The 27,315-nt window shown below is 52.5% G+C and overlaps 1 protein-coding gene across 18 annotated transcripts in view; it reads right to left on the reverse strand.

Annotated features, from left to right (window-relative positions):
* The window catches only part of SNX29 (sorting nexin 29), a 577,711-nt gene that overhangs the window by 470,570 nt on the left and 79,826 nt on the right, over nt 1–27,315 (reverse strand). The window lies entirely within an intron of this gene.

Consider the following 27,315-nt stretch of genomic DNA (forward strand, 5'->3'; position numbering starts at 1 on the left):
GTTCCTTATTTCATGGAACTGGTGCTGTCAGCCCCATTTTACAAGTGGAAAAATCAAGAAGTTAAATGAGTTTCCTAATAACAGCCGCTGGTGGGGCACATGCCACGTGCCAGACACAAGGTGAAACTGTGAGTAAACTACCTCATTAAGCTCTCCAAACAACCCCACGAAGCAGGTGCCAGAATCAACCCTTTTTTTATTTTTTTTTCTTGAGGAAGATTAGCCCTGAGCTAACATCTGCTACCAATCCTCCTCTTTTTGCTGAGAAGACCGGCCCTGAGCTAACATCCATGCCCATCTTCCCCTACTTTATATGTGGGAAGTCTGCCACAGCATGGCTTGCCAAGCAGTGGCATGTCCACACCAGGGATCTGAACCGCGAACCCCAGTCTGCCAAAGTGGAATGTGCGCACTTAACTGCTGCACCACCAGGCCGGCCCACAAACCCATTTTGTAAGTAAGGAAACTGAGGCTTGGAGATCCGAGCACAGGCAGTTTGACACTGGGACCTACAACCCAAACTATCTGCGCTATTTCCTGTCTCACCGACCCCAGGGAGGCATCTCAGAAAGAGGAGGCCAGAGCTCCATGCTGGCTATTTTACCCAAAAAACGAACATTCAAGATTGTCATTCCAGGGACAAAGCCTCAGCAGGTGCTGGGCAGAGTGGGCAGGGCCAGAGGTGTGGCTGTGCCTTCACCCGGCTCCTCCTCATTCCTCCCCTACTACAGGGCCCCCAGGAGAGGAGCCGAGACCACCTGACCTGGGATCCCACGCTGCCTAAACACAACAGAGCCCCTGGGTGCAGGAGGTGTGGGACTAGTAACGTCCCCTCACTTTGCGTGAGCTGGTTCAAGCTGGCTTCTGTCACCTGCAACCAGTCAAACCCCATATCCTGCAACTGGGAACCCACACTGAGTCAGCCCTGGAGTCAATGTGGCCAGCAAGCTGGGAGAGACACAGGCCGAGAAAATGATGGTAGAAGCAAAGGTGTGTGATGCGATGAGTAACAGGTTCGGGTCTGTGGGCGGCTCAGCCACTACCTGAGGTAAGGGATCTCACTTTGGGGCTCAGATGCTCAATCTATAAAACAGAGAGTTAGACAAGCTGATCCTCTGGAACCCTCTAGCTCTCAGAAGCTGCAATTCAGCCGGGGTCCAGAGGTGCCTTTCCAGTTTCTGGCCCTGCAAGCAAGCATGGAACATCGGGCATGCCCGTCCTCTGCTCCTATCCACTAGCTGGCTGCACTCAGCCGGACTGCCAAATGCGACAGCAGAAACGAGACCCTGACCTGTCTCAAAACGAGACCAGAAAGAGCAGAAACGAGACTGAATCTGCCCTGGCCCCAAGGGCTGCGACACCAGCATCTGCTGCAAATGGCCTGTTGCACAGCGGAGTGTGGGGTTAACTGATGGCAAAGAAGATTAATTGCGTGTGAAACACCCGTAAATAATTAGGACATCAGCCGCACAGCTTCCTTCCACCCCCTCAGGCTGTGGAATCATACGTACAGACAATTCTCAAACAGAACTGCATGCATAATCTGCAATTAATTAGAAGCCCACACGGTGACTGCGAGGGCACAGGCAGATCTCACACTAGACCAAGCCACACCAACTCTGTGCTGTCCTGCTCGACACGTTGTTGACTGTTACACAGAACACCAGCCCCACGTCACTGAGATGGACCGGGTTCTAGTCCCAGCTCTGCTCTTTATCTCCTGTGCAGACGTGGGTGCGTTACTTGCCCTCTCTGAGTCTCGGTGTCCCTACCTCTGCATTGGGCATGATGGCACCTACCGTCCACCTCCAAAGGTAGTAAATGAAGGATGCTCATGTCTGAACAGTTGCCCCTCAAGCCACCTCCTCAGGCATGGACAGCCGGGAAGGGAAGCAGAACGATGCTCCCGAGTCTTAGAGTCAAGGCAAGGAAGGCCCAGAAAGGTGGAGTGACAGTGAAAAGATACCCAGAACACAAGTGGCCAAGAAACAATGGGAATCGTTGGGCTCTCCCGACACCGAGTCCAGCACGCTGTCCCTGAGCACCGTGGTTTTCCATCACTGCTGCCCAATGCCACAGGGACTCCCTGCGAGTGCCCCGATGATTCAAGAGTCGAGGCATCTCTCCAGCCAGAAGACAGGGGATTCCCTTCATCTGGCAGCAAGGAGACAGGACTACGTGTCAAGCTGCCCCCAGTGCAGGTGACAGAGACCCCTAAGCTAAGAAGAGGAGGACAGTCAGGACCAGCCATATTGGAGGAAGAATGGAATAGGAAGCTGAACAATCAGTAGCCTTTAACATTCACGGATTTGGTACTCTTTCAGTCCTATTTCCACTTTAAAGCTCAGCCCAGACATGCTCTCCCCCTGGAAGCCTTCTGGACTCTACAAGAGGAAGCCAATTCTTCTCCTCCTCTGGGCGGCCCAAGGACCTCAGCTTCAGCTTTTACAACCTCCCCTCTAACTGGGGAGTTCTGTGTCTGTCACCTCTGAACGTCTCGCCCGTGTCCAGCCCAGCACACTGCCTGACAGTTTTCCTTGCAGGGAGGGGACCACGTGACTCGGTTCTGATCACTGAGATGTGGAGGGAATTCTGCGAGGTGGACTTGTGGGACGGCTTGTATTTTCCTGATAAAGGGCAGAAACAGCAGGTGCCACCCCTTCTCCCTTGCTTCCTGCTTGAAAATGGATACGGTACCGGAACACCTTGCAAACGTGAGGCGACAAACATCAGAATGAAAACTAACAACTGAAGAAGCTGAGGCAGAAAGAACCTGCACCCTCGGTGGCACCGAGCTGCTGAGCCATATCAGCAAGCACTGGCCTCCAGACTTCCTGTCGGACGAGAAAAATGAACCGTTGTCTGAGCCACCGTTCAGCGGGCTTCCATCACTTGCAGTTGAAAGCATTCCTGACTGACCCCCTGCACACAGCAGCCCTCGCAGGCCCACCAGGAGCTGAACGGTGACACTGACCCTCTTTGCCTCTGAAGCGCTCTCTGGGATGAGCCACACTGAGCCCAGAGCCCACTCAGAACCCAGTCACCTGTCTTCTCCGGGCCTCAGAGTCCCCACCTACTACAGTGGGGATCACACTACCTACCCACAGGGAGGCCTTGGGGACTAAATGAGATACAACACTTGACAAGGTGTGACGGCCTCTCACACACAGCAGGTCCTCCCCATTCCCTGATTCCCCTGGGAGGCAGCGCATCCAGCCAAAAAGACTCCAGCTCGGTGGTCACACGCCTTAGGCTTGAAACATCCGGCTCTGTCACCTACCAGCTGTTTTACCTCAGGCAAATGATTTAACCTCTCTGAACCCATTTCTTCGCCTGTAAAATGGGGAGCTCAATATTCACCTCCTATGGCTCTTATGCGGATTCAGTGAGAAAGAATGGAAAGCACCAGGCACCAGTGGGAACTGGAAGGCCAGTCCCCCCTCGCTCCTCCCCAGGCCCCCAGCCCTGGGCAGAACCACCCACATCCAACCCTCCACAGGCAGCGTGCAGAGACAGCCACCTCCCCTTGGTGCAGCCAATTCCCCGTGGCCCCCTTCCCCGACAGGAGCAGAGGGGAGGAGGGAACAGCACCGCGCGGAGCTCACAAGCTGAGAACCTGCTCCTCGAGAAAGGTCACCCTACGGGCCGCGGGTCTGCACCTAACACAAAACGCAGCCCAAGAACCATCTCCTTTCTCCCGTGCTGAACCCCGTTCCCAAGACTTGACAAGCTGCGGAGGAAGGCCACCCTCCTTTCAGAGAGGCAGCCTGAGACCTCGTCCCCAGAGGCCAGCAAGGAGGGGGCGTGAGGATGACAGCCCCCATCCCCCACTCCTCCAGCTCGAGGAGCCAGCAGGGGCCCTTGCCCAGCGAACCCGCAATTCAGGTGTTCCTCGTGCTGAGAGCTACAGATCCTGGGAGACTCCAAACCACCCACGAAACCTGAAGGAGAGAGGAGGGTGAGAGATGGAGGGCGAGAGATGGAGGGCGATGGAGCACTCAGGCCACGGACCTGAAAGCTGGTGCGCCGCCCCGCACACGAACCTGCAAGGAAGGGATGGATGTGGGAGGCCCAGCAGGCACGAGGCCCAGTGCTCACCAATCCCACCTGCACAGCACCCCTCGAGGAGCTGGTGCCGCCCCAACGCACACAGGCCCCAGGGCTCGCGTGGTGACCGCTCAGTGACCGCCACACAAGAACAGAACTCGGGCCTGAGCCCAAACCCAGGCTCTTCCTCACAGCCGGCCACATGTCCATTGTGCCCCAGGCTGCTTCTAAAGTGGAGGGAGGGGAGCGGTGGGAGAAGAAACCCATCTCTCGTGGGCAGGCACACAGGTCCCCCCTCCCAGGCCTGCCCCTCCTCCCCGCACAAGCTCACCACCACTAAGCGGGACAGCTCCTCCGGGACCTGGATGGCTCCACGTTCTCTCACCTCTGCCTGCCCCAGGCAGCTCGCAGTGTCACACACCCTGTGCAGGGCCGCCCCTCCCAGGAACACGCATGCATGCATTCATTCATTCATTCATTCACTCAGTCGCCAACTATTCCCGAGCGCCTGCCCTGTGCCACACATGGTACCGCCAGCAGTGATTCGGGGTCCTGCTCACAGAGCCTCAGACCAGCGGGGGAGACAGATCCCAAACAAATGCAGAAAGCAAGCATCGCCAACTGAGAGGAACTGCAGGCCACGGCAGGAACGTGGATTTGGCCCTGAGCACAGTAAAAGGCCACTGCGGGCTTCTGAGGGGGACGTGAGTGAGGGGGAGGGGGAGAGGGATGGGTACCTGTGCCCCACCTGCCCAGACAAACCACCATCTCACTGACGAGAACGGGCGTGGTGGATCCTTCAGCACCTGTCTTTCTAGGAGTCCTTGTGCAAGTTCCCCTAGGGAAAATACCATGTTCTATTGATACTCGGGCTTGCTCTCTTAGCCCACCAGCCCGTCTTAAAGGGGCTCGAGCCTGCAGACCTCAGAGAGTTGGCTGAGGCTCCTGACTGACAGCAGAGAGGCTGGTTTAGACACCAGCGCCTCATCTGAAGTGTCGGTGATCAACCTGGGGCCATATGTTTTTAAAACCTGGGCCTTCGCCTTGCTGGGAAGCCCAGCCCCTAAGCGTTCTAGAAACCACGGGATTTAAACAGCAGCACCCCTCACACATGCTGCCCCAGGGAGACCGACCCCTTGTCCGCATTGCTGGGCTCAGGCGACCGGGAGGCGGCTCTGAAAGCTCGCTTCAGTGTTCCTCACAGGCTATGGTCTGAGGCATCTGCATAAAACCACTCCTCTGGAGAGAAGAAAATCAGTGCCAAGTTCCACCTTGAGAGCTAGAAAATTTGCCTGTTGGCAGACTAATGCATGGGCACCATGGTGGCAAGAGATATCAAATGGGGGAGGGCTGGCTGCTGAAGCCCACGAGGGCCAGGACTGGTGACCAGAAGCAAACCAGTAATAGTTCCACCTCTATCCTGCCAGGAACCTCCGGGGAGAATGTGCCCAAGCAGAGACACGGGAAGAGAGTCATCCAAGACTCGCTGCAGGGTGAGACACGTGAGCTGCGACTCTGGGACATTCCCGCCAGCTTGGCACCCACTGCCAACCCGGCTCAGGGAGGGGCAGCCCCACAAACTCCGCACTCATCTCGCCCTGTGGGGAGCAGGTGGGTGAGATGGCTCCCACCTAGAGATGAGGAAAGTGGAAGCTAACAAGGTTAACCCTGGGGCTGGGAGAGTGTCCCCGCCCTTCCCATGGGCACTTTCTCGAGTCTGCGGTGCTGGGCTTCTCGGCTAGTGCAGCTCCCACCTGCCTTGTCCTCTCTGCGCTCCAGCGGGCAGCGCTCAGCGGCGCATGCACAGGGCGCCATGAGTGACAGTCAGGACAGGCGCAGCAGTGAGGCCACCACCAGAGTACAGAGCAGAGGCTTCAGGGTTAGGCCTGGGTTCAAACCCTCACTCCAGCAAGCCCCAGCTGTGTGACTGAGTAATGAGGTAAGCCTCCCCGGTCCCCAGTTTTGGCCTCTGGGCACAAGGATATGATCATCCAACTCCAGGGCTCCCAGGGGACTTGAGGAAGTACAGGCTATATAGTCATGTGCTCCTGCCAGCATGGGGACATAGCAGACACGGCAGCTCCCCAACAAGCTCGGACGCCTGTTTCCCTCTCCCGAAAGAAGAGACAGCACACCACTTTCAAGAGCCGAGGGTTAAGGGTGGAGCCAGAACTCGCATCCAGGTGCTTCCAGAGCACCTGCTGCCTGGTCTCCCCTGGTCGAGTCCAGGCACCTCTTACGAAGTCACTCAGCAAGCTACCCATGGCCTAGCAAGGCCCTTCCCTTAGAGAGGGCATCAGGACGGCATTCTCCCCCAGCCTCGCCCCGAACCCTTCCTCACTTCCATCAGGGCTTCTCAAGGAGGTCAGGCAAGGTTAGTAAAAGTCAGTTATCCCCGCCGCCAAGAGGCCTTCTCATGCCCTAACAATTGCCCCAGAAGATCCTGGCCTTCGGATGCCAAGCCCATCTGCCATCTCAGCTGGAGTGGCGTAACTATCCTCTTCAGGACAGCAAACAGCAATTGATATATAAACAGGAAAATCTCTCTGGTTTAATACTCATCTTTCCTTTTTTTCTGTGTTTTCCTAACAATTCATAATACGTTTCTGCCTCTCATTCCTGGGCTGTTAATCAAGCCTCGGCCTCAAAAAAATAATGCCCATGGCTGAAGTGATTTCATAGCTTCATCAGGACCTAATTCTCCCACGGAAAACACGCTCTTTAATGTCTCCACGTGCAGTTTCCTTATTTGTAAGGTGGACAAAAGAACCCCTTCCTGCTGAGTCACGAGGAGCAGGAGCAAGGACGAAGCTCAGGGCCAAGCTGGCCCCCGGCATACGATGGGCAGTCAAGACACTGGTATCTACTGATCACCTTGATTCTGCTCTGTTCACTCAGCCAACGATCACTCATCACTCCCAAGGTGCCAGGCACCCGCAAGATGATGGCGACACACAGATGGATGAAAGAAGAGAGACGAGACACGAACCCTGATCCCAGCCGCTGCCCTCAAAGAGCTTGCCTTCAAAGGTCCTTGGGGGAGGGCGAGGAAGTGCTTTCTTAGAGGAAAAACGCCTGCACAAAGGCATGAAGGGTGAGTAGCTGGCCCCCCAAAACTGAGCAACAGAGAAAACTGCTTATGTCAGGAATTGCACAGGCAACTCCCTAGCAGGCCAGGCAGAAGCATGCATGGACAGAGCCAGCAGGTGGGACCAGAAGAACAGGGAATGGCCTTTGCAAGTGGGCAGCCGTCACTTGTCTACAGTTGGATGTTGCTGTGCAAAAAGGCCCAGGGGTCACTAGATGCTCTGATTTTTCTACAGAGGTCAAATGGATTGGTGTGTTGCTATTGCTTTTTAACATGAAAATTCCCCAATGACGAAATGTAGCAGTTAAGTCAAAAAAATGCTTTTGGCACTGAAAGGAAGCCCCTCCGTGGACCGCCAGTTTGAAACCTCTGGGCATGAGCAGATGCAGCACATGAAGGAACCACACGGTAAACACAAGAGAACCACCAGCTGCTTATGGTTTGTTTCCAGATCAAAGAACGGCAGGAGATGAGGCTGAACCATGGGCAGGGGCTGCCTGTGGGATGTTCTGGACTTGATCCCAGAGGGGATGGGCAACCTCTGGTGGTAGCTATATAAATCTATATACGTGATAGAATTTCTCACTGCTATACACATACATACACACACACACCAGCTCATGTAAAAACTGGTGAAATCCAGACAAGGTCTGTAGCAATGTCATTTTCCTGGTTGACAATGTCTTATGGTTCTATAAGATGTCATCAAGGGAGAGGCCACGGGGACGGGTACATGGAAATTCTCTGCTGGCTTTTTACAACTTCTTGTGAGGTTTAAACGCTTTCAAAACCAAAAGTTTAAAAGAAAATATGCCACAAAAAAAAGTGTCACAGTCAGATTGACAGTGTTGTCTTCCACCCGAAGCAGGTGGTGGCTGTCCCACGTACTCATTTCCCTCTTCCTCTCTAGCTGGCCACGTGACCGCTCAGAACAACATTCCCCACCTTCTCTTGCGGGTAGCTAAGGCCATATGATTGATTCCAGCCAAGGGAGGTGAGTGGGAAGTGATGCTGGAAGTTTGGGGTTCTACCCTTAAAATGAGGGGTCACGCCTCCTCTCTGGCAGAAACGTGAGTGTGATGGACACATGGACAAGGGCAACACCTGAGAAACAATGGAGCAACCAGATAACAGGAGACTGGGTCCCAAGCTGTTACATGGGAAGAAGTAAAATTCTCTTTGTTTAAACCAGTGCTATTCCAGCTCTTTGTTACAGTAGCGACTTCCTGCCCAATACGCTCCCACAGGCATTTCTTGACAAAGGACCAACGCATTAGCAAGGTGACTTTTCAGTCCCATCCCTCAGCCCACATGAGCCGGGATGAGCAAATGAAATTTACAGGAGCCTGACTTCTCGGGTCCCCGGTGAAAGCGCCTCGTATCAAGCTGTGACAGTCCTGCTTCAGCACCTCGCCCTCCTCCCCAAGTGACTTAGATAGAGATGGACGTGCCACCTCTCTAGAGGAGCCATCTTCAGGAAGGTGGATGATGGAGGGACTCCTCCAGAAAGCGAACATTCCTTATCTCCTCCCACACCAGACCAAACAGCACACCCACTGCTGAGCTCTCTGCTAAATATGGTTAGGGTCCCTCCATCCCAACTTCTCCACCCAATCACCTGAACTTAATGTCTACACAGCAGGAACTCTGCGAAACTCTCCTCTCAGAGTCATCTCTCCACTTCAGGGAAGGTGGCTCAGCTGTGTGACAGGCCCACGCTGATGACTCTGAAGGCTTCTGGGAAGACAGGGGAGAAAGGAGAGGAGTCCCCAGAAACACAGACAGCACCTGTCACCATTTTTTGAGATTACCTGAAAAAAGACATGAGCTACTCTAAGTCATCAGTGCTACTCAGAAGAGAAAAACTCCTAATTTAGGCTAAGGGGCCAAACTTCACTAAAGACATGTTGGTGGGGTTTTTTTCCCCCAAAAGCTCTTTTCACATTGGATTCTTAGTACAGTCCAGCTTCACATTTGAGAAGAAAACTGCTCACTGTGTTGTCTCACACTCTGAGGACAGAGGCTGCCTTCCAGGAAAATCCCAAAGTGAGCCTCCATCCCCTTGCTGCATTCACTAGCCAGGGAACTTGCAAAAAGAGGCATTGATAAGATGCAAGTAGGTCCAAATTCAGAGCCAACTCGACACACTTTCGGAGAGTCGGACCAAACCAACACTCCCGGCAGATGCTCGAATGCAGCGGTAAAAGGCAAGTCTCCAGCATTCTTTCCACTTCATTTTCCTCAGTATAATTTGTCTTTTGGACCTAGCTCTGGAAGGCAAAGACCGCTCTGAATACAACATGCACTGATAAAGACAGGGTCACCAACTATTTTTAACAAATATTTGCACAGAAAAATGGAGATGTCCAGATTTCATGGTGATCAGGGCATCAACCATTGTGTGTGTGATGCAGTCCATTTCAACTACAGTGCATGAAAACGATGGCCCCAACCCAGAGCTCATCTGGAGCAATTCTGGACGAAACCACGCCACCAGGTGACATGGGCGGCGAGAACTGTGTCAAAAAGCTCTGGCCTCAGAGAACTCTAGCGATGGGGATCTTTGTGTCTGGTTTCCCTTGAGCAGATCTAAGGGCCCACAAGCATCAAACTCTACACCTTGACTTTGAAACAAGGCACATAACTGTCAGGCGGTCAGGGACCAAGTCGTGGCTACAGTTCCAAGGAACCAAATTCCGACTTTTTGCTGCCTCCTGTCGAATGAGCCTTAGACGTGGGTTTCCCATTCCAGGAAACTGAAGTGAGTAGAGGCCATTATTGTCGAGTGTAGTTCATCTCTTTATCCGTGAATTTGAAAGGGCCCTAATCACACAGTTAAGGCCTCTAGGAATGAATGAAAAAGTAATGACTACAAGAACACCGTGGAGAGATGACAAGTGGAAACAAAGACACATTAAGAAGACACTTCTTTTTTCATTATTATCAAGGGATATCTGTGACTAACTGAAGTTGTCAATATAAAATGATTAAAATTAAACAGGGGTCAATAAATTGTGATTCTTAGAGGGAGGAATACACAGGGAAACTACAGGTTTTAAAAAGAAAAATGGGGCAAAAAGCTACCTTAGGACATCTGGATTTAGATGAGAAAAAAACTAACAGAGAGCCTTGAGAAAGGAGAACAAAACAGGCTACTCGTTCAGCCCGGTAGGGTGCTCAAACCAGGAAACACAGTCCCTCCTCATTCCAGCAGAAAGCTGATGATTCCTAAAAAGTGCTCATTCAAGAAATGGTCATGAAAGAAGAGTACTGAGCTGCGGAAGTCACAGCTCAAAGATGGAGAGGCACACCTAGTCCTGGGAGGAACAGGGCTGGGGGCGAGAAGCAGCAGGCCAGGGCCAGGTCTTCTAACCATGGCACGTACTGCACTGACCATTTAAATTTCAAAAAAGCCTCCCAGGTCATCCTCTTCAGCCAAGAGTCCCAGACCCTCCTCCAAGCGGCTGGCATCTGCTGCCTGGAGCATGACAGTCACCTACCAGCTGCTCTCCCGTGCCCCCAGTCCATCCACAGTCACCTCTCCGCCCAGTGCCCAGAGTGGCCCTTCTAAGACACAGGTCAGCCTGCACCAACCCCTGCTTGCAAGTCCCCGGCGGTTTCCCACCTCACTCAGAGGAAAAGCTAAATCCACCCTCACCTGCCCTGCCTGCCACCTCTCTGCCCTCATCCCTACCGCCCCAGCTCATTCCGCTTAACTCACACCCAGTACCCTCCCATCCCAGGGCCCTTGCACTGGCTGTCCCCTCTGCTGGGAACACTCTTCTTCTAATATCCCCATGGCTCCCTTCCTCTCTCCATTCAGGCCTCTACTCAAAAGTCCCCTTCGCACAGGGGCCTTCACAGACAGCAGGCCACAGCAGGCCGTCTGGCCACCTCCACCTATGCTCATTTGGCTGCATTTTGCTTCCAAAGACAGAGCATCACGGATGGACTTACTTATATCTGTGGTCTCCTCACTCCCACACTAGAACGGAAGCTGTTTTCCTGCTACACCCTGGAGTAGTGGCTTTCACCTGCGGGGACTGTGCCCCCACCCTACCCCAGAATATTTGGTAATGTCTGATAATTTCCAGTTGTCAGAACTGGAGTGGAGGTGCCCCTGGCATCAAGTAGGGAGAGGCCAGGAATGCTGGTAAACATCCCACAGGGCACAGGACGCACCCCCACCTCAAACAGAGGAGGATGTGACCCAAATGCCCACAGTGCTGAGGCTAGGCCACCCTGTCCTAGAGCCCAGTGAAGTGCCCAGCACAAAGTAGCTTCTCAGTGTTTGTTGAATGAATGCCTAACTGAACAATGAACAGCCAGGAAGAGAAGGGCACAAGGCTCAGGCACCTGGGCCATGAGGTCCCACACGCTAAGGTCAGGCACTGCCTGTGTGAGGTTGGGAAAGCCCCTGAATCGCTGAGCAGTTCAATAAGACAGGGACAACCACAGACCTGCCAGTGGAGCTGTTGTGAAGGTTGGACGAGGGACATGAATGTCCGTGCTCAGAACAGCACCTGGTGCATGGAGCCTACCAAGTGTGTACTCCTCGCTCACACCGAGTCCCTGACACCCACCGTGCATGTTCCTAATGCAGTCCAGAGAAATGGACTGGTGTCCAGGGCCCTGTGGTCAAAGCCCATGGCAGAACCAGCCGGGTGCGAGGGCATGAAGTCCCAGAGAAGGCATGCACCGCGGGGATAGCCGGGACAGCCAGGCCAGCGTCCTGGAGGCACAGCGCCGCTGGGCCCTCGGCTTTCTCCCCCCGGAAAGCCCAGGGACCAGCAGCCCTGCATCGGATGCACACAGAAGGCAGTCACAAGCCCTCCCACTGCTGGTGGATGTCTGGGGACAGGAGGGCGGTGGGACCGTCATAAGCGGGCTTCCTTCTCCAGGCTGGCAGGACTCCACTGCACCGGGAGCTGAGGCCAGCAGAACACTGTAGAAGGAACCCAGAGGCAAGGAAAAGCCACCCTAAGACAGGCTGCAGCTGCTCCTGTTCCCTGGGGCCTCCTTGTTTCCACTCACTTCTGAATTCTTGGCCAAATAAGTCAGAAAACTCAGCTGGAGAGCGTATGTGTGTGGCGAGGGGAGAGGTCAAAACCCACGCAGGCCATGGCATTCTCCGCCCCTTCTCAACTGCTGGCTCCCCCAGATAGCCACGTGCCTGCACCTGGACACAGCAGGCCCAGAGGCAAGGGTCACTAAATACTGAGCCACAGGCTGTCCCCTAACGCCCCAGTACCACATGGCACCAACTCGCTGGCCCTTCCTTAACCAAACCCAACCCCCCCGTAGATCTGCAACCATTCAGCAGCTGCGCTTCCAGTCTCCTCGCGTCAGGGAGAAGAGGAGGAGATGTGGGCTTGGAGGAAGATCGGGGAGAAGGTTGGCAAGATAAGAGAAAACCCGGCTACCCCTGACAAGGGACACGGGTTCACGGGCCACTCTTTATTTCATCAAATCTTCCCAGCAAAGCTGTGAGGGAGAGGCTGTTGATCCCCTTTTGCAGAAGGGAAAACAGAGCCTTAGGAAAGTCACCACGCATGATCATAGATCTGAAAACAGCCTGAAATCTAAATGTCTCTTCCCAAGCGAGGCGCTCTGTGTTGGAGGAAAACGGCCCAGGGTGTGACTCTCCATTTCCACAGGGCACGGGAGCCCACACCCCCACGCTCTCTGCCCCGCACTCACTGCTCGGGGAGGAGCCTGGGAGGAGGAACGGAGCATGCTCAGCTCAGCCCCTCATGGGTTCTCTCTCGAGGCCCAGCCAGTGCTCACCCACCCATGGGGTATGCTGGGGACGTTTTTGTAAGCCCGCCTGCCCACGGGTTTAATGTTCTGTTTTCCAACCAGCTTCATTGATAACAAAGCTCCCATTTTGATCTGCATCTCTCTGTCTGGCAGAGATGAAACCTAAGCTGAGTCTTAAAGCATGAATAAGCACTACCCTGGCCAGAGCAGGGGAGAGGAAAGGCTGGTCCAGGCAGGAGGACTAGCAAGGACAGCATCATGAGCACACGAAACCTGACAGTGTGTGCAAAGACCTGGAGTAGCCTCGAGCGGCTGAAATGCGACGTGACAGCCTAGCAAAGGGCGTGGGGAGGTCAGATGCAAGTGCCAGCACTGTGTGTCTGACCCCCTATTCAGCCTGGCAGCTGTGCTCTTCCAGATGTTGAGTCCTCCTGGAGAGGGGTGGGGAGGCTAGGTGGCTGAGTAAAAGGGAAAGAAATTCTTTACTGTGTCTCATTAGGGTCTCTTGAGTTTTTTCATGTAAGTATTAATATACAAAACACAAAATTTTAATAGGAACTTTTAACATTAATATTGAAGATCCAGGGGAGGAGGGGAGGAGGAGTGGAAGGGGGGAGGGGAACGGAAGCAGGAGGAGGAGGAACCGGGCCAGAAGGACCCCTCCTAAGCACGGCCCCACTCACTGATCAGGCCCCTGTGCCGAGGGCGCAGAGCACTTCCCAGCAAGTTGTTACTCATCTCCTTTCAAAAATAAGGGAACAGCGGTCCAGAGTGGGGAATTAAGGAGCAAAGCCGACACAGGGCCAGGATGTGAGCCCGTGTCAGATGCAGGAGCTGGGGGTTCTCCAGCTCTCCTCTAACGACACAGCACAGGGCAGTTCACCAAGTTCCACCGGATGTCCAGCCCAGCTCGGCCATCCCCGCCCCCGAATCCAAGCCCAGTCCCTGCAGCCTGATGTAATTTACAAACTGAGCGGCCCCAGCTCTTCTGGTGGCACATTTCAAACAATGCTGACATTTCAAACAAGTCTGACGGGTGCCTCATCTCCCGAGCAAGGAGCTTGTTTTGGATCAACGCTGAAACGCATCAGACCGTTACATAAGCTGCTGCGGGGCCGGCTGAGAGAGCGAGCCACTAGAAGGCTCCAGAACAAAAGTCTATTCTGGCTTCGGGTTCAGAGAGCGCCCTCACCTGAGCGTTTGTAAACAAATTAGGAGTTTGAGTTGTTAGGGGTCAGCAGGAAAGTCACAGACCTCGACTAGAGAAATGAAATTCTAAAAAGGGGGAAAAGTCATGTTTGGCTCAAAAGAATCAAGAGCACAGAAATGATGCTGAGACCTGGGGAGCTCACAGCGGCCCCACAGTCAGCTACAGTCAGGGGAAAGTTTCGCAAGGACAGTGATACAACCTAAAAGTAAGATGCCGCCTTCAAAGAGAGACTCACAGAAACGCCCTGGGAACAGGCTGGGCCAGGGTCCCCCGGGGACGCTAAACTCAGCCTTCCTCGGCCAAGCACTGCCGGAAGTCCCAGCTCTGCCTGCCACCAGCGGCACACCTCTCTGTAACATGGGGTAACAGCAGCCCCTCCCCTCAGGCGATTGCTGTGAAGAGCGAGCAAAGGTGGCAAGAGGACCCCGGACATGGCAGCAGCATCACCCTCTCTTCCTAGAGCACTTCCTGACAGTGAGAAGAGCCCTGCCAAAGCGGCGAGGTGTCCAGCAGCGCTGCGCGGTGGACTACTTCCATGCGGCCCTTGCACACTGCTGCCCCCTCCTGAGGGCCCTCCCTGCTTGTCAAGGCTCCCTTAATCCCCCAGCACGCTACACTGCGGCCCCCCATCCTCATTACACCCACCCCCTTGACTCACCACGTCCCCCTCCCACTCCCAGCAGCGAGGAAACAAACATTGTTAGTTACAGGCGGCCCCAGCCCTGGGTTCGAGGCCTCTGTGGTTCCAGGTAAGGACCTGAAGCTGTACTGTGATCCAAAGCCCTGATTAGGATTTCCTGAGTTAGGAGGACTCAGTCAAGGTGAGGGGTGGGGAAGATGACTGTGGTGGTCCCTCAGGGCCTGCAGGTAACAAAGAACACATCGCTCCCATGGGACCCAACAGTCTTCCTTTTCCCCCAGCCAATTGTTCCTCATTCATTTCTGTATTTTATCACCGTCATTATTCCCACTAGATTTCTAACTCCTTGTGGGCAGGGGCCACATAATAAGAGTCACATCTACTGAGTACTGAGTGCATTGGCATAAGCACTTTGCACATATTAACTCATTTAATCCTCACAACAACCTATGATGCTGGTACTCTTATAGTCTGCATTTTAGTGATCAGGAAACTGAGGCACAGAGCTTCTGAGTGGCAAAGCTGGATCTCCTTCACCTTGACTCCCCAGCAGTTAGACCAGTGCCTGGCATGTGACAGATGCTTGGTAAATGTTTGTGGACTGAATAAATCAATTAAGAAATGAGGTATGTCTCAATTCCATCTGGAACGTTCCAGGATAGTCGCGGATGGTCTAGTAGATAAAATTCAGTGGGAAGCTTCCCTTTAAAGAAACTTGCCCAACTTGAGGACTTGTGTTGGCTGCATCAACCAGATTCACTCTTCAGTCATGGGGGGTGGGGGAGCTCCGAGTGCAACCAACGGAACGGCGGCTGCCCCACCGCCTCCTCCCAGAACAGCAGCAGCAAATCCTCAGCCAAGCAACCGGCTGGCTGTGGGGCCTCACCATCTCCTTCTGCAGCATTACTCCAGCACTCCTCAAGCTGCCAAATGTTTGGAACTGCGTTGCCAGGCGACGAGCCAGCCCTCCTCACTAGTATTGAGAATCCCTTCCAATAATAGCCGGGAAGAAAACGACCCGCTCAACAAGGCCTATTGACAACCAAGGATGTTTTTCTTGCCCTCTCTGACCTGGCTCAAGATCAAAAGTGAGGAGAAATCAAAAAGGAAACAATTGGGTTGATTATCTGGGCTCACGTCTCCACTACCTGTCACTCCCCATCCCCAAAAAAGAGGAAAAAGCAGGCAATAATTGGGATTCGAGTGCTGCATAAACATCCATGGATAATTAACTATGTCTCATGAAAAGCAATGACAAAGGAGAAACATTTACTAATTAGTTGTAGATTCCTTTTCAAACAGGACCAGGTACCTGTACCTCCCCTCTGGAAAGCCCTTGGCAACCTAATGACTATGGTTATGCTAACGGCGAATAGAATGTTCCATGCATGCTTGATGTTTTGCAACTAGAAAAGACCATTGCTCCCATCACCAGCACCCCAGCTCACTGCTAAAATAGGGCACCGGCGCTGGACTTGGAAAACGAGAGCGCAGCAACGCACAGCTGCGGCAGGAAAGCCGCGAGGAGGGAGGCAGGGAAAGGGCTGGGGCGCCCCCTGGTGGCTCCAGCGCTGCTCGTCCTGTAATCAGCGGGAATAAGCATGGAGCCGCTTTCTTGTAACTTGCAGCTCCCAAATAATCATACATTCGAACAAAGAAATTAATTCAACAGTAAAATTCATTTTTAAAGAGGAAGTGAAGGAACATAAGGCTGACATGAATACCAATAAATATCAGCTGAAGGAATTTTGAATAAGTTCCTGTGAAACAGCACCAACGAGCTAACAGGCTGAATGTGAATGTGTCTGCAGCTATAGGGTTGGCATCATTTGTTCTAGTTCATTCTCCAGGTTTTTATCCTTATGCACCTACAGTCTCCCTAAATCATCTTTATTGCGAGAGTGATGAAACTAAATAGCTCTTAAAGACACACACAAGAACAAATGCTTTCTCGGATCTATCATTTCATTTTGGTTCATTTTTCATTTCATGGATTGGGAAACTGAGGTCAGAGAAGGTAAGGCATTTGCCCAAGGTTGCATAGCTCTTGAACAGCAGTGCTGTGGTCTGCTTGACCCCAGCGTTCTTTCCACTCCAAGCGGCTGCCTCTCAACTCAATTCGTCCACAACCACCCACACCAGGCACTATGAAAATAAAGCCTGTACAAAGCACAGAAAGGATTTACACATCTAATCTTCTAGCGCACTGATAAAAACTTGGCCATGACAATGTAAGGGCTCCTAGCCACTCAGAATTAAAACCTAAAGGTGACATCTCCCTTTCACCAAGGTTGACTCGCTTTTACAAACTCTATAAGACAGTGTCCTTTTGGAACAGTCTACAGGGTTCTGGGCCCTCACACAAATACCATCCTGCCTCTTTCCAACCAGTCACGCTTCCTACGTGGGCCAACATCTGGCCTAGAGACGAGACAGTTATGGGCCCAATGTCAAAGCCAGTGCATTTACAGACACGAGCTCACCTAGCCCAAGGCCATTCAAAATCAGCTCAATCAACACATTTGCAGAAGAGACATGAGCAAGGGGAAAACGAAGATGCTTGCCTTTGACATCAGAGCAACCAGCAAGACCAGGATGATGCTAGAACATCCAGACTTCGGCAACGTGGCTCTGTGATGTTGCAAAGAGGTGAAATCACTTGTCCTTTCCCAGAACAGATGGTTAGAGGTGCAAGGAGTCCTTGAGGGCAGCCTCCTCCACTTTACGGGGGGGAAACTGAGGCCCAGAGCGATCAGGGGGCCCACTACTATCAGAGCTGAATCAGAACCAAGTTTTCCTGATTCCCAAGTTCGTGCTCCCTCTACTCGCACCAGCTGCTCCCTCCTGATGCAACAGGGAGTGGAACTTCACTCAGTCACTGCCTCATGCAACTCACAGGTCCAGGCTCCCACTGCGGACCAAGCCGGAGATGCAATAGTGATTAAAACAGACGTGCGCCCACCCTTGGGGAGTTCACTTTCAATTCATCCCACAGAAGCCTTTCTAAGTTTTTCCTGTCTGTTAGAACTAGAACACACGTTAGTTCACTCCTTCCTTCCCCATTCTTTCACCTAAGGCTTCTTGAGCAACAAGTCCAGGTCAGACGGGATTGGGTCACTGGGGATGGGGCAGTGGACACACAAAGACCTGCCCTCAAGGAGCCGACACTCCGGTGGGAGAGACGGAAATACACCAACAGAATACTCAGGCATGAGGGGTTCCGAAACCCACGTCAGCAGACCCGAGCAAGCGGGCCACGTGACGAGGGTGAGGGAAGCGAGCGCTCTCAGACCGTGGTCTGGAAAGGAAAGCCTCTTGGAAGAGGGACATTTCAACTGCCCAAATGCTTCCCTCTGAGGGCGGAGCATTCCAGAAGCTTGTGGGTTTCCAGGAACTGCAAGGAGGGAGCGAGGGACGTGAATCTGGCTCTGCCACATCCTAGCAGGCCCTTCGCCACAGCCTCTCAGCCTCCGTTTCTCCACCTGTGACACGAGGCCACGAGGTGTGACCTAGGGAAGGAGGTGCTCTCTGAAGACTGGAGAGGTCAGCTGTCAAGGACCAGGCGGTTTAACCGTGAGACCAGCTCTGGAATTCAGAGCCCAGAGCCCGAGAGCTGGGGCTGGGACCCTCGGGGCTAATAAATGAGCTCAAACATGGATCCCCAGAGAGGGTCTCCAGGAATGACTTCAGAAAGAACTGGCCACCCTGGAGTGATGCCACCGCCCGATACCAAACACGGCGACACAACACAGGACATTCGTACCGATTCTCTCACTGTCCTCAGCCTGGTGCGCAGCCTCCCAGGCAAAGACCCGACTCTGAAGAACTAGGAGCAGCGATGCTCAGCCCCATGGAAGCTTCTAGATACTTGAGAAGGCTCCAGTCCTATGGAGCGCCTGGTTCAACACTCAGGTTTTGTGCCCTCATAGGTTACTGCATTTAACCCCCAGAACAGTTAAGTGTCTTCACTTCACAAATGAGGAGATAAGGCCCAGAGTCTGCGGAAAAACAGAAACCTAGCTAGGAAGTGCTGGAGCCAGGGCTTGACCCCAGGATGGGGGTCGGGGGTCCAGGCTCCAGATCACCCCCCAGGTAACCCCCATCCGCCCTCGGCTCTCCCACAGCACTTGGCACGTCTCTGAAGGATGGGCATCAGCACAGCGTACTCAGGGCTCTGACAGGACTGCCAGCAGCCTGAAGAGTGTGGACGCCCAAGTCAGCTCAGGACATCCCCACCCTGCTAGGCACAGGGAGGCCTTCAAGAACCACTCGTGCGAGGAGGGGCCGCCAGGGAGGGGAAGGAAGGGCTGAAGACACACTCCCGAACAGCCTGCCCTTTGCAAGAGGAAGTGGGAAAAATCGCATCCCCTCTGCTTCAGACCCTGCGGGCTTCCCACTGCTCTCGGGGCACAACCCAAACTGACAGCCTCTCCAGCACCTCCCGCTAGCTCTGCCCTCTCCCCTCAGCTGCACTTCCACCGTCTCCACCGGCCCCCAAACCCAGCCCCGTGCCCCCATCCTCAGGCCTCAGCTCTGCTGTCACCCGAGAGAGACTCTCCTCATAACCCACCTTACAACAGTCCCTCTCAACTCGGGCTTCACTTTTCTAGCACTTGTCGATTCACAAGGACAAGTCCCCGTGTCTGCTCGCCTCGCTGCTGTCCGCCTCCCCACTGGTCTGGCGACTCCTCGGGGCGGGGCCCTGGCTCCTTGGTGACCAACATACAGGCCAAGATTAGCACGGTCTCTATTACACGGTAAGCACTGGGCAGAAATAGTTTTTGAATGGAAGAAAGGATCTAGCAAATAGTGAAAGAAAGAAAGAATGGGGGGAGAGAATAAAAAGAAACAAAATGCACTTTTCTTCTTCGTCAAAAAAGGCGCTCGCCAAAACTTTGCTAAGAGGATGGATCATATGTTAAGTGTTCTTATCAGTCAGTCAGTCAGGTGGGAGGAAACTCTTGGAGGTGATGGATACGCTTACGGCAGAGACTGCATAGATGGTTTTGGAGGTGATGGATACGCTTACGGCATAGACTGCAGAGATGGTTTTGGAGGTGATTAATATGCTTACGGCATAGACTGTGGTGATGGTTTCACAGTGTCTGCTTACCTCCAAACTCATCAGGTTGTACACATTAAATATGCACAGCTTTTGTAGGTCAACCATACCTCAATCAAGTGGCTTTTGCTCCCCTGAGAATTCTAAATGCTATTTCCCCTCTACAGCTGTCGCCCTGTGTGGCCACAGACCACGGGCATTGAAGCTCTGATCAAGCCTTTCCATGCCCATCAAGGCCACCGGGAGTGATGACTGACATCCCTTCTAAGTCTCAGGACAAGTGGGACAGCATCTATGGCTGTCAAATACACAAGGAGCACCCATGCCCTCAGAGCACCCTGTGGACCTCAGAGGGGACACCCCACAATGTGGTACCTCCCCCTGGTGATGTGTAAACGCTCACCAAACCCACTCCCTGCTCGGACCCTGCAAACCCCGCCTGCGGCAGCCCTCCTGCAGACACTCTCTCAGCTTACAAGATATGCTCTTGCCTCTTCCCAGCTCAAGTGTTCTGACTGAACCAGAAGGTGACATTGTCACGTCTGCTGAAGAGACCGAGTGGATGCCCTGCAGACCAGGACGTCCTCATCAAAACCGGTGTGGTTGGCGCCTGCCATTCCTGGGCACGTGGCCTCGAGAGACGAGCAAAGTCAGAGCAGGACAGGACAACGTTCACAGCTCCAAAGGGATGGTGGCCCCTGGGGCACTGGTCCTGGACATCAGAGCCTGGCTGCCGGAGAGCTCTGCCTCCACAAGCGCTTTTCAAAGGCAGGAGTCAGGTTGCCGGGTTAGCCTGTGAAAGGCACAAACTGCTGCTTCCCAACCACATCAGCACCAGCAAGAGGAGGGACAGAGAACGAGGTGGATCTGGGAGTTTGGCTGTGTGAGCTTGAGCCCTGTGTCCAGCCTCTGCTCAGGGATTTTCCCAGCTGTCCAATGGGCTAGTGATGCTGGCACCCCGTGGGTTGGCGTGAAGTCAGGTTGCCTTCAGGGAGGCATCTAGCCTGATGCCTCTGCCTTACCATCCAGTGAGTACTAATGAGTACGGACACCCAAGAACCCCTGTATGCCATCCTATGAACCCCATCTGTCTATCAGTCTGAAGTATTAGCTGCCCTGCTGTTATTCAAGCCTATGGATCAGAAAGACTCCCACTCTGGGTCCGGGTTGGCCTCCCTCACGATGGTTCCCATCGCTTCTCTCTCTTGTCCCCAAGCCCACTCTGCACCCTCTTGGACCCCAGGCCAGGACCCACAGGGCTATTTAATCCAGAACTTTGTTGCCACGAATTAAGTTTAAAAGATGCCAAGAGTCAAATGGAACTGGAAAATAGAAAACAAAATTTGATATTCATCATAAAATTTGGTGTTTGGAGTAAGTCAGCTTAAGCAGCAAATGATGACTAGGTGGAAAGCTATTTTGTGCCAATTCCAAAAGAGTTTAAGAAGGACTGTGAGGTTCTTTTAAAGGCATGAGAGGTTAACAACATGGATTTCTTATTACGTCGAATCTCATTTCAAAAACATATGACTTTGGCTTCAATTCCAGTATATTAGCCAAACCACCTTTCTACTTATCCATTAAAATTAAGGTCATATTGTGCTTCCTTAAAAGAAAGACAAAGATTTTTGAGATAAAAGAGGACGAAAAAGAAAAGGAAAGGGAGTTAAAAGGATTTGAATAATAATAATCACCACTTATTATTTAATGTAGATATGAAAGTGACAACCTAAGGTGAAATTCCCTAAGCCATCTATAATGAAACATACGCCAAGAAAGAGCTGCACACATCACATGTGCAGAGGGGGAAAGGGGGTGACGGGGAGAAGATCCACGGGCTGGTTCCTGGACTGTCCACCAGGTGGCACAGTAACCTGGCACAGCATGGTTCTAAGAGGGGCATCTCCCAGGTCCGTGGAAGTGGGTGAATGGGGAGGCAGAGAGGCAGCAACGTGCAAAGAGTGGATGGTATGGATAAGAGGTCAGGAGGTCCAGTGTTCACGGCCCCACTAAGCTGCAGTGTCTCAGTCAGTTCAGGCTGCTGTAACAAAACACCACTGCCTGGGTGGTTTATAAACAACAGAAATTTATTGCTCACAGTTCTGGAGGCTGGAAGCCTGAGATCAGGTGCCAGCACGGTTGGGTGAGGGCCGTCTGCCGGGTCCAGACTTCTTGTGTCCTCACATGGCGGAAGGGGCAGAGGAGCTCTCCAGTCTCTTCTATAAGGGCACTGATCCTACCCACAAGGACCCTGCCCTCGTGACCTAGTCACAACTCAGAGGCCCCACGTCCTAATGCCATCACCGTGGGCATTAGGATTTCAACAGGTGAATTTGGGGAGGGGACGCAAACGTTCAGACCATAGCACTCAGAACCAAAACAAGCCCTGAAATTAAGCCAGTTTGGTACGCTCACCCTGCAAACCTGGCATCCTCGCTCAGGAATTCCTTGCTTTATTCGAGAAATGATAATAAGTTTAAGGCTCTCAGAGCTGGACGCCCACCATTATGAGCACGATGCTTACGCCCCGGCTGGGTGACGGGGGAACGTGTCTCCTGAGAAGATCTAGAAGGGTGAAGAACTGAGGAGTCTGCAGTCAGAAACCCTGCGCATGTCGCCCGCGTCACCACTTAACTCCACCTGGGAACCACGCCTGGCACACAGTGGGTGCTCAATAAGAGCGTCTGCAGAACGATATCCTCACTGTGGGGCTTGGAGAAGGTACTTAACCTCACGAAGCCTCTGCTTTCTTATGCAAAGAGAGAACAATATTAGCTGCGCCCCAGAAGGTTGCTGGGGGATTAACCGAGAAAATGTGAATTACAACGCTCCTGCACGCAGCAAGCTCTGCCGAAGCACGGTATGACCTGTGCTGGTTATTGTGTTAGCCCCTCCCTTCTTGCCCCTCCCCCAGCCACTCAGCACCCTGAGCAGCAGAGAGCGTCTGTCCGAGTCCCATCCCTCCTATTCTCACCTTCCTTTCCTAATCAGGCAGAACACCTGAGGGGAGGACCAGACCCCCCCCCCCCAAACTAAAGGCTACAAACAACTCACGCCAGGGATAAAATGTCGAAGGAAAGCGTGGATGGCAGCTGCCCCTGGACCCAAATGCAAAGTATCATTTTCCAGCTCTTGAAGCAGCAAAAATGCATTAAAATGTTAGCAGCTGATGTTGGTGAAGTGTAAAGAAACTGGCAGCTGTTGCACTACTGGCAACACGACAACTCAGAACACAAACGGCTCTGCATAACAAGCCCACACACACAGGCCTAACCTTCGGCCCACGAAGCCCACGACCAGAAATTTACCACCAAGGAACACATCAGCAGAAAAAAAGGCCAGGTCAGCCCCAGTGACCTAGTGGTTAAAGTTCAGCGCACTCCACTTTGGCGGCCCAGGTTCAGTTCCCAGGTGTGGAACCACGCCAGTCATCTGTCAGTAGCCATCTGTGGCAGCGGCTTACATTTAAAAATTAAAAAAAAAGAGGATGATTGACAACAGATGTTAGCTCAGGGTGAATCTTCCCCAGCAAAAAAAAAAAGACAAAGTCTTATTAAAAAAATAATAATACGGGGCTGGCCTGGTGGCGCAGCAGTTAAGTGCACACATTCTGCTTTGGCAGCCCAGGGTTCACCAGTTCGGATCCTGGGTGCAGACATGGCAGCACTTGGCAAGCCATACTGTGGTAGGCGTCCCACATATAAAGTAGAGGAAGATGGGCACGGATGTTAGCTCAGGGCCAGTCTTCCTCAGCAAAAAAGAGGAGGATTGGCAGCAGATGTTAGCTCAGGGCTAATCTTCCTGAAATGCTAATAATAATAATAATGATGATGATGATGATGATGATGGCAAATATTCTTAGAACGCACTTACTACAAGCCTAGTACTTCTCTTTTCTTCCCCTTACAATGAATGAAGAAACCCACTGCCAAAAAACCAAAAATCTGGCTGGTAACCCCTCACCAAATAATCTAGTAAATTGTAACAAATCAGATGACAGAATGTTATGCAGCCATTCAACAGGATGACTGGGGAAATGAAAAAGAAAAGGATGACTATGATATAATGCTAAGAAAGCAGAATACAGGGGCCGGCCCCACGGTCTAGTGGTTAAGTTCCTGCGCTCTGCTTCAGTGGCCCAGGGTTTCGCCGGTTCAGATCCTGGGCGCAGACATGGCACCGCTCATCAGGCCATGCTGAGGGGGCGTTCCACATGGCACGACCAGAAGGACCAAGAACTAGAAGATACAACTATGTACTGGGGGGTTTTGGGGAGAAGAAGGAAAAAAAATTAGGTAGATCGACAACAGATGTTAGGTCAGGGCCAATCTTAAAAATAATAAAATAAAATAAATGGCTCTCAATTTAAAAAGAAAGAAAGAAAGCAGAATACAAAATAAGCCCACGGATAACAGCTAACATTTACGGACTTTTGACTCTGATCCAAATACTTCTCCAAGCACATCATGGTTCATCTCCACACGGACCATACGAGATGGGTAGTCATCCCGTCCTTACTTGAGATGAGGAAACAGGCGCTGTGAGCTTTAAGACCAGCCGGCAGCCTGGCCGTGGAACGCACCCTCCTGGCCGTGGAACACACTGCCTCCCTCCAGCACCAGGCACTTCACACCAGGAACAACTCTGCACACCCACAACACGAACTGCACACTCGCTGCGGAAATGGAGAGCTCGGAGGCAGAAGGGCGGGTGCTTTGCTTTGCTCACAACTGTCTTTACTACTTCACTGAAAAATTAATTTTTCATAACAGGCTTTTGTGTTTTCTTAAGTACCAAAGGGCCTTGGAGTGAGAGAGCAGGAACATGGGTCTGGTCATGTGCTAAAAAACGACAACAATAAATACCCAAAAAGCCCAGGACAAAACCCTTTGCCATTTCAGAGACGTCCTGGGGGAAGGCTGCTTGTAGGGGTCTTGTCAACTCCCGCAGGCACGGAGGATGACACACCCGAGCTCGAGCTGAGTTACGGGGCCAAGGCACCACCTACACCAATTATTCAATCGGCACGATGTGAGGGAAACAGTGGCCGCTTCAGAGAGCAAGAGCGCGGGGCCCTTGGCCAGGCTCTCCTGGGTCTGTGAGGTCAAGCACCTCTCTGGAGTGGACCCCTGCGGGTTCATGTGCTGGGATGCGATTCTTGATCTGAAGCTGACAGCTCTTAGGCACCTGCTCCTGAAACACCCCGTGATACGGACTGAATCACATCCCTCCAAAATCCATGTGTTTTGACTGTATTTGGAGGTAGGGCCTACAAAGAGGTCATTGAGGTTAAATGAGGTCACATGGTGGGGCCCTAATCCAATAGGGACACTGAGGGACCCACAGACCACGGGCTCTGTCGACCGCAGAGAGCAGCTGGCAGAGTGAACCGCCTTGACCCGCGACGGCGGGACCTCGCCGGGGAGCAGGACACCTCCTTGGGAGCAGAAGGCTGGGTACCCACTGGGGTGTGTGAAGACGCCCAAACTCAACAAACGGTGCCCAGCACAAGGCGCCTGTGAAGCCCGGCACTCACATCCGCAATCTCAGGGTCACCGTCCTTTTCAAAACACATAAATAAGGCAAAAACCGGTGTTCTTTAGGGCAGATGAGCCTGAGAGGCAGAGTCAAGGCTGAGCCCTCCACATGGAGGTGCAACCCACACAGAGACTGCAGGGGCCAGAGATCGAGGCGGCAAACAACAGCGCCTTCCCCGCCCCCATCCTTCCCATCGCTTCTGGAAAAGCAGCCGGCACAGCACCAGGACATCCTCTGACGTCCTCACTGACTCACGTCTCTTTCCAACAGGGGCAGCGGGCCTCAGTCAGAAGCCGGGACAGACGACGACGTCCGGGCCGCTGAACAACACTGTTCGCTTTCCATTGTCTTTATTTTCATCTTTACCCGCTATTTAAGCCAACCGGTAGTGGCTCTCCATTTACAGGAATCATACAAAGTTCCTGCTTTAAATACAGGCATTCAGGCTTTTTTGAGTGCATTTTTTTAAAAAAGAAAAAATGACAGGTTAAATACGGTACAGTGGTAAATAAAGGACTGAAATTTGAAAACCAGCAACCGTGGTGTTCTCGAGTCCACGTGTCCCACGTGCCGGGGGATCTGTAAACACCTGCTCAGCTGAATTCAGAGCTGAGAAGGGCCATCATCAACTGCACACTCTCATCCCGCAGTGAGGCGTCATCTCCATCACGCCCACCTCACAGGGTCCGCTCAGTTCCTCTTCATCCTTGAATCAGCCCAAGCCGGCTGTCTCCCAAACTCCACGCTGCCTTCTTTAGCAAGGAAAACCCTAATTATTGGGGGGGGGGGGGGTACAATGGCTCCTTAACAGCCAGGAGAGCCCCCGGGACTGATGGTGGCCACACGAGTGGGACACAGTGCACCTTCTAAGAGGGTCCTTGCAGCTTGGAAGTCGAGGGGGGGGGGTGCTTCACCTTTTTTGTGCCAAGGACCCATTCTGCAGTCTTGTGAATCCCATGGGCCCCTTCTCAGGAAAAGGTTTTAAAATGCACAAAGCAGGGGCCGGCCCAGTGGCGCAGCGGTTAAGTGCCCACTTTCTGCTTTGGCGGCCTGGGGTTCGCTGGTTCGGATCCTGGGTGCGGACATGGCACCACTTGGCAAGCCATGCTGTGGCAGGCATCCCACATATAAAGTAGAGGAAGATGGGCACGGATGTTAGCTTAGGGCCAGTCTTCCTCAGCAAAAAGAGGAGGATTGGCAGCAGATGTTAGCTGAGGGTTAATCTTCCTCAAAAAAAAAAAAAAAAAAGCATAAAGCCCACAAAATCACAAAGGAAACTGATTATACTGAAATAGAATTACCAAAATGTAAAACATAAAAGTGACAAAGTAGGAGCCAGCCCCGTGGCTGAGTGGTTGGGTTCGCCTGCTCTGCTTGGGCAGCCCAGGGTTTCTCTGGTTCGGATCCTGGGCGTGGACATGGCACCGCTCATCAAGCCACGCTGCGGCGGCGGCCCACATGCCACAACTAGAAGGGCCCACAACTGAAAATACACAACTACGAACCAGGGGGCTTTGGGAGAAAAAGGAAATATAAAATCTTTGAAGGAAAAAAAAAAAGTGACAAAGTAATACACGGGATTCTTCATTATCACATTGAAAACCACCATATTTTCAGCAGAAACAACGTTCTGAGATTTTCTCCTGTCCCAGTTGCTGTGGGCGCCTGGGACTTCTACCAGTGACAAAGTCACCCATTTTGCTGACAGGACTATGGTTTCTACAGTTTGCTGCTACTTTCATAATTGAAAAAAAGGCTAAATTTCAGTCAGAGGCTAGAGAAAAAAGTTGTAGTTTCTTTCCCTGTGCAAGTTCAGACCCCTGAATCCTACCTAAGAAAATGAAGGAAGTCTCTCCTTTGTCTCCTCCTTCCTTTCTGCTACCTGGAATAAGCATGGGATTGCTGGAGCTAAAGCAGTCATTTTAAACTATGAGGAAAGATAGAAGGAATCCTGGTCTCTGATGACCAGG

Source organism: Equus asinus, chromosome 14 (genome assembly GCF_041296235.1).
Source record: "Equus asinus isolate D_3611 breed Donkey chromosome 14, EquAss-T2T_v2, whole genome shotgun sequence".
NCBI lineage: Eukaryota > Metazoa > Chordata > Mammalia > Perissodactyla > Equidae > Equus > Equus asinus.